Consider the following 8,213-nt stretch of genomic DNA (forward strand, 5'->3'; position numbering starts at 1 on the left):
TCATCGGAGAATCGCCCCTTGAATTTTTTCGGTGTTATTTAGATACACCCTGTATATAGATATAGCGCTGTCGTGCATATAATCGAATAAACGCTATTACTTGTTACAATTTTTACTATTTAGTATTTCTAACACTCATACATATTTTCATACAGATTTAATAATATAAGTATCATATTTAAATGAAAAATAAATTAATTATATATTACAAAAAATGCATATATCAAAGGTATTTATTAATACCCAAAAATATATTTACATTTAAATATAAACTTAACTGTTTAATAAAAAATCAATTTTCAGTCTCCGAATCAGTATCATCATCAGTTTGTATTTCTGCATTTTGACATTTTATAGAGCAATTGCAAAGATTGCAATATTTGAAGCCTTGTGATAAGCAGGAACAAATGTCTTCATCGCTGCAGGATAACTTTCCACTACAGGAACATATGAATTATTGTAACATTTCCATTGTCGTATCTCCTTCAAAATAATTGTAGCACAATACATTAGTTTTTAATATCCAGCCATATTGTGTTGGGTCGAAGGATGTTATGCTTGCAGATCTTGCTTGAGACCATTCATTGATTTGCCATTTAACACGCATAACATGTTGTAACAATACAGGCTCTGCCGGAGGTATTGATGATGGTATTGGTATCATGATGATTCGATATTTACTATACTATCATGTACATACCTACTAGCTATTGGGAATAATAAATATTGTATTATGTAACGAATAGCACAAGAATATTTTTCGAAAACTTACCTGCAGTTTTATACAACATTCACATACATATGATTGTTTACAGACTAATAAAGGATTTATGCACTATGACAACACAAATAAATATTGTAGAAAATGTATTATTTATTTTTTATACATTATTTATAAAATGTTCACTGTTATTGCCTGATGCCAGACAATAAACTAATGATCCATGCGACACCCGATCGCTGCAGTCTAATCCGTTGCGCTTGTTTAAACAAGTTATAACAAGTAATTCGCATAAGCGCACGTTCGCGAAAACTCGGTTAGTTAATATTTTGGTTGACTATCTATGCGTATCCTTTTATAACATTTTATATTCTAATTCTAAATAATTTTTTGATATAAATATAGTTATATATAGTTGTTATTATTGAAGCTACATTAGTGAAGATACAGTTATAAATATGTCAATATATTTGTAACGTAATACATATTGTTTTCCATTTAAATATGATATTCATATTATTNACACAAATTGGAGCCGTTCCTGAAAAATCGGGCGAATGTGGCTGCAGTTTAAATTATTAGACTTGAAGCGTTGGCCGCTAGAACAGCACCTGCCGGGGTCCCGTTTCGTGACTCACGCTGGGCGATATTTTTTGTACAAAATCCCGTCCTTAATGAGGACGATTTTGATAGAAGAGCGTATTTTTGTCTACAAATGATGCAAAGGTTAGATGACAATGTTATCCAACTAGAAAATGTTCTGCTTTCTAACAAATTCGGCCATGTTAATCGTCAAAACTGTGGCTACTGGGCTAACGAAAATCCTCACTGGATGAGAGAATTACATACGCAAAATCCTGAAAAGGTTAATGTTTGGGCGGGCATAATTGGAGCTTGGTCCCTTTGTCATTGATGGCAATTTGAATGCAGATAATTATTTACTTCTGCTCCAAAATAACGTCGCGCCAACTTTGGCAAACTTATGCCCTGCTCAAGCAAACCCACAAGTTCCAGCGGATGGAGCACCACCATCCCAATCAATGTCCGGCAATACCTCGATTTAACAGTTCCAAATAGGAGGACAGGGAGGAGAGGATAGCTAGTATGGCCAGCATATTCTCCTGATCCTACACTTTTTTCTATGGGGATATGTGACAAGTATGGTATACAAAACAATGCCACGCCATATAGCTGACTTAGTTCCCCTTTCCACCGGCGTCCAGTAAAGTAATACCTTTTACGGTTCCATGACTTGGACAGTTTGTATAACCCTGGACGGGTCTTTACAATACTTCTACCACAGATTGGGTCCTCTGTGCTTCTACTTCTTATTCGTTCGCTGTCATCCCCTCCCTGGAGAAGAGAATTATGGCGAACGTTGCTATGACACCGGTTTCACAAGTCCGCTGTTAAGTCCGATAAAATGCCTATATGTGTCTACCTAGACCTACCGTCCCTCCGTCATTGTTCGTTCGTCAACCAACCTCAACAAGTCCATAAAATGCTATTATTTCTCTCCATTCATCGTTCGCCCATTGTGACGAGTAAATTCTACGCTCGCCCTTTATATGAGAGCCATCTTACTCCAGTAAATGCCATATTTGTTATTATTTACCCTCCCAGAACCTTCGTCCAATCAGTTGAGTCTAAAAAATCCATCAACGCCATTAAGAATAATAGTTTCGTGTTTTATACAGGGTGTTTGGAAAAGTTGGTACAAAATTTAAGGGGGTGAAACTAGAGCCAAAAATAGTAAAAAAAGTTCCTATAAACATTGGTCCTCCGGAGCACCGTTAGTGCATTTGGATATTTTTTAAAATAACTTTCTTTCTGATTAAGATAAGGGAGTGAAAATTATAGGTAATAATCATACCACAAGAGTCTTTAACTGTCATAAGTTTTATCAAAATTGGTTATAAAAATCTCGTTGCAAAGAAAGTGTAACATATAAATGTGTATTTTTTGTATTTTTTTCTGTAGGTACCAGTTGAAGCCCTCTAAATGCATTTTGACCTTAAATGCCACGTTGCCAAATTACGATTTATTAAAATATTTTTAATTTACAAACAATAATTAATTGTTCATTCAAATTTGGATGTCTTTTCGTCTAGTTTTTTCGTTATTTTTTTATGAAATTTTATAACATTGATTCTATTTCCTCTGATACTAAATCTAATTTTATCTTTGGTGGTTTTTAAAACACGAGTAAAGACAAGACTGCACATTTTTTTGTAATTTAATTAAAAAGAAAGTAAGGTTTATTAAAAATAGGAAATATATACCACCTAAGGTATTCTCACTAGTTTTAATTAGTTTTCCTTGTGTACAAATGATGTGATCCAAGCGATTAATACGCAAAAGAAAACTGCTTTTATAGTTCAAACAAAGACGCGTAAAAATTAGGAAAAATTTCGTAGAATTGAATGAACTACTTTACCCCAGCTGAATGTTAGGGTTTCACTTTCAAATTGGCGTCCAAAGTTCGCAAAAAAACAGTTTTTTTTCATTTAAAAAAACTAAACATTTTAGAAAAAAATCTTTTAGGCAAAAGTTGTAGAACTTTTTATAACAAAAACTTTGAGCCCAGCCCGATATCAATTGATAAACAAATGTATTAGTTATTTAAAATAAAACGGCTAAAAATCGCATTTTTTAAAACTTCTACATCTTTAAATCGAAAAAAGAAACTTTACGAAACTTTCAGAATATGTAGGCCTTGGCAAGTAAAATAAGTGCACTTTTGTATAATTATAAAATATTTGATAGGTTTTGCAAAAAATGAGTTTTTCGAAAAAAAGACATTCTTTTCAAATTTCAATAAATCATACAGTATATACTTACGTGACCCACCTTGGACCTTTGAAAAAAAAAGGGGTCAGTCGTTGCGGACTATTTTTTATATTGAACTAAAAGTATTCAACTACATGTGTTCATTTCAGACTTTAATATTAATAAATGAGGTTGTGGCGATTTAAAAAAAATCTCGGCTCCTGTTGATCATAGAACATTTTTTTTAATTCGAGAAAAAATTTCAGCTTTAAAATGGCAGTAATGCCATTCCGATTAGAATTCAACGATAAGAAAAAGATCTACATTTTTCGATCCAAAAAAAGAAGTCAAAGTTTCGGTAGATTTTTCGCATATTTCTGATTATTTTTTCATACGCGCACAATTTGCTCAGGAAAGTACAACTCCTAGAGAAAATTTTAAGCCCAAGATGGGTCCCGTAAGTGCATTGCTGTATGATTTATTGAAAATTGGAAAAATGTATTTTTTCCGAACCAAACTCTATTTTTGCAAAAACTATCAAATATTTTGAATTTTACAAAAATTCAATGAGGATTCTGAAAGTTTCGTGAAAAAAAATCTTTTTTCATTTTAGAGATAAGTTGTAAGAAAATGCGATTTTTTACCGTTTTTTTTTTAATAACTAATACATTTGCTTGTCAATTGACATCGGATTGGGCCCAAAATTTTTGTTATAAAAAGTTCTACAATTTGTAAATAAAACTAGATTAAAAATATTTGTCAAACATATGTCGCCATAAATTTTAAAAATCTGTACAAGTTCAAAATCAAAAACATATCAAAGGTGACAAAATTTTTAGGAATGGAAATAAATGGAAATGAAAACGGAATAAAAATTTGTCAAACAAAAATGATTTCACGTTTATTGAAAAAATTTGTTATGGAGGAAAGTCGTTCCATAGCTACACCAATGGAACAGAATTTTCAAATAAATGAAGATGAATCAGTAGAGCAGAATATTCCATATAGAAGACTGATATGTAGATTAATGTATCTATCAATTATGACTAGACCAGATATTGCTTTTAGCGTTTCCTACTTAAGCCGATATTTGGCTAAACCGACCAAGCAAACCTGGAACGCTGGTAAGAGAATACTTCGTTATCTGTGTTCATCAAAAGATTTTGGATTGATATACAAAAAAGGAGCAAGTGTTTTAGGAAGGTATGTGTGACGCAGACTGGGGAGGTGATGGACAAACTAGAAAAAGTGTAAGCGATTTTGTGCGTTTTCATGCCCCTAATCCAATCGCCTGGTATTCTCGAAAGCAGAACTGTGTAGCCCTTTCTTCGATGGAGGCCGAGTATATAGGGTCGGAAAGTCCCCATGGTTTATCGGCCGTTGCGTGAGAGCGATAAAGTGAGTCATAGAAATCCATGCGATAGAGAAGGATGGCTGTAATGAAGGCGTCTCATAGTCACCTACCGTTTCGCCCTTCCACAAATAAGATCCACTTCCACTTGTAATTCAGCGACCGGTGGTCATCTTTGTTTTCGTCGTTTGGCTTTTCTTTAATAGATGTCACTACTTATACAATTTCGACTTCGGTATTCCGTTAATGTTAATAGTATCCATTAACAGAGGGCAGCACAACGCGTAACAAAGAAAACTTTTTACAGTAACTAGTAGATACCTCTGTTTATAAATATAGTGACCTTGTTTCCCCTACTGAGAAGTTATTCAAATGGAGTATAGTGCTCAGCTGCATTTAAAGTTCATTTAGTTGTTATTTAAGTATACTTTTTAAAATGACTTAAGAATCCCAAGCAATAAAGCAAAATTCCCTATTTCCCCAATTCCAAAAAAATCTGTAAATCTGGCATCACTCTTTCTAGGGCTGCCCTCTGTTAACGGATTGTATTAACATATCGGAATACGAAGTCGGAATTGTATAACTAGTGACATCTATTACCGAAAAGGCAAACGACGAAAACAAAGATGACCACCGGTCGCTGAAATACAAGTGGAAGTGGATCTTATTTGTGGAAGGGCGAAACGGGCGGTGACTATGAGACGCCTTCATTATAGCCATCCTTCTCTATCGCATGGATTTCTATGACTCACTTTATCGCTCTCACGTAACGGCCGATGAACCATGGGAACTTTCCGACCCTGTATTATGTCAGCGGGATCAGCAGCTCAAGAACTTATTAACTTAAAAGGGATTTTATATGAGTTCGGTGAATGTGAACCAGTTATATTGAATATTGATTGCAATTTCAATGATTAAGAATTTTGAAAACTCAAAGCGAAGTAAACATATCGAAGTAAAATACCCTTTCATTAAACATCTTCATGCAAATAAAGAATTACAATTTAAATACGAGTTCTAATGAAAATTGTGCCGATATATTTACTAAGGCTTTGAGAAAAGAAAAATTACACAAGTTTAGGCGAAATTTGTTAAGCCAGTGGTTTAATAATAATGTTGTAGTCTGACAGATTAACAGAGTTAATCAGTTTATATTATTATATTCATGTTCTAACAATTGTATGTATTATATGTTTATTTATGGTGATAATACATTTCAATTGAGGGCCGGTGTTAAATAATAATAATCCTATGAAAAGTTTAGTTACTCTTGGTAAACAAAAGTCTGACAGATTATTACTATGATGTTTGTTTTTCTGTTGTGTAGTTACATAAAAGTTATCAATAAAATATAAGCGTATTCGTTTAAGGATTTTACTTTAAGAAGTTTTTCCTTTAATATAAGTTCAAAACTGGTAATGTCTGGCGATTTACCAAATTCAATTATGTTACTACAATTCACCCAGGACAAAGGAGTAGGCCCACCGTTGTACGATGTCAAATGCCTCGAAAAAGATCCTAGACCGGTTTATAGGGGCATAGTGAGGGCATGCTTTGTTGAAGCCGTCGGTTATGGAACGACGAGCATGGATGCTAGAGACGAAGCCGCTAGAGCGGTTTTGGAAATTTTAAGTACTCCAAGTCCATCTACCCAAGAGGAAAGTCCAATATCTCCGGTCGACCATGAAAAAGAATTAAATAATTTTGTTAAGAAGTACCGCATGTGTGAACCTACGTACTGCGATGTCCAATTCCCTGAGTCGCCAGCAGTTTTTCAAACTACTTGCAGAGTTCAAAGTTATACCACGAAAGGTTATGGCGCCGACGCGACGGAATCCAAGGACGACGCCGCTAGGAACATGTTATACATGTAAGAAGTGTCAGTTTTTCCCACTCTGTTGTAGATGCATGAAATTTACTGTTTTTAATTTAAATTATTATTCCGTTTATTTGGTTATGTAAAAAATTAATCAAACAAACCCTCGAGCTGAAAAGAATCGGCCGAGAATTATTATTTTCACTCAACCAAATTGGTTTCATAGAAATGGCACTTGACCGATCCCTTTGGCACAAGGGTTTATTTTTTTCGCAAGTGGCAAAATACCCAAATTAATAGATAAAAAATTAACTAATACTTTGCTACATAGTTCAGATAATGTCTTCATGTATTTATGTTCTCGATAAATGTGTAGATAATGTTTATAATTAGTTTATTTCTTTAGCTTGAGTCTTATTGGCGACATTCTTACAAAACCTCAAAGTAGATAGCAAACAAACCCAAGTCCCAACCCCAGTCTCAATCGACGACATCTATCCAATGCAGGCTAGACCGTAAGTACCTAATAAGTTTCTGCTTTTTTTTTGTCTGAATCACTTTTCCTCAAATCTTTTCCCATTTTTTTAAATTTAAGATTAATTTTAATTGCTTTTAAAATGTCAAAAACTGACAGTAGGTATAATTTTTTTGACGTCCAACTTACAATTAGTGACACGCAACTGTCGATATATATTGAAAAAGCAGTAGATATATTTTTATACAATGGAGATGTTTCTGAAGCTGCTGATACACGAACGGTCCACCCTAAAAAGATGCTTAGAAAATCAAGGTCACCGACCACGACGAGAGGCCAGGATGAAACCTTTTGTAATCGATGCATTGAGTTATTGCGAACAAAAAACCTAAGTAACATCTTTATGTCCGAGTGGCAGGTAATTTGTTATTAACAAAAAAGTTGCAAAATTAAAATATTGCAAAAAAACGCTCTGCAAACAATTTTCTAAGGTAAACTGGGCAAAAATAAACACTGTCTCTTGACATTTTTTCGTAGAACGCTTCCTTTTCGAGCTAGGGGCGATTTAAGGTCGAAAAATGGCTAAAAGTTGCCAACTTTAAAAATTCATATCTCAGCTCCTACCACAGCTTTCGGAACGTTCAAAAGCGCAAAATGATCCTCGAGACTGATACTTTAATGTAGTATTTTTTTTAATCCGCCCCTTTTTTTTAACCCGTTAAATTTGCAGTTGAATTTCGGCCGCTAGTGCCCACGCGCCACTCCTACGTATCGCTATACAGGGTATATCTAAATAACATCGAAAAAATTCAAGGGGCGATTCTCCGATGAAAATTAATAGGGGTCTTTGGTATAAATTTTTTGAAAAAACCCTCCCCTGAAAAGTTACGCTCCTCCTAAAATTACAAAAAAAAAATTGTTTTTTTTTATCTTCCACGTACATCAAGCTAAAGAAACCAAACTTGGTGAACATTATCTGTCAATAAAACTACACTTTTTGAATTTTTTTCAACCCTGAACTATTTTTGTAAGGGGTTGAAATAATCAACCCCTATGACATTTTTTCTTATAATTTTTTTTT

This window comes from Anoplophora glabripennis, unplaced genomic scaffold (assembly GCF_000390285.2).
Source record: "Anoplophora glabripennis isolate ALB-LARVAE unplaced genomic scaffold, Agla_2.0 scaffold1288, whole genome shotgun sequence".
In the NCBI taxonomy this organism is placed as follows: domain Eukaryota; kingdom Metazoa; phylum Arthropoda; class Insecta; order Coleoptera; family Cerambycidae; genus Anoplophora; species Anoplophora glabripennis.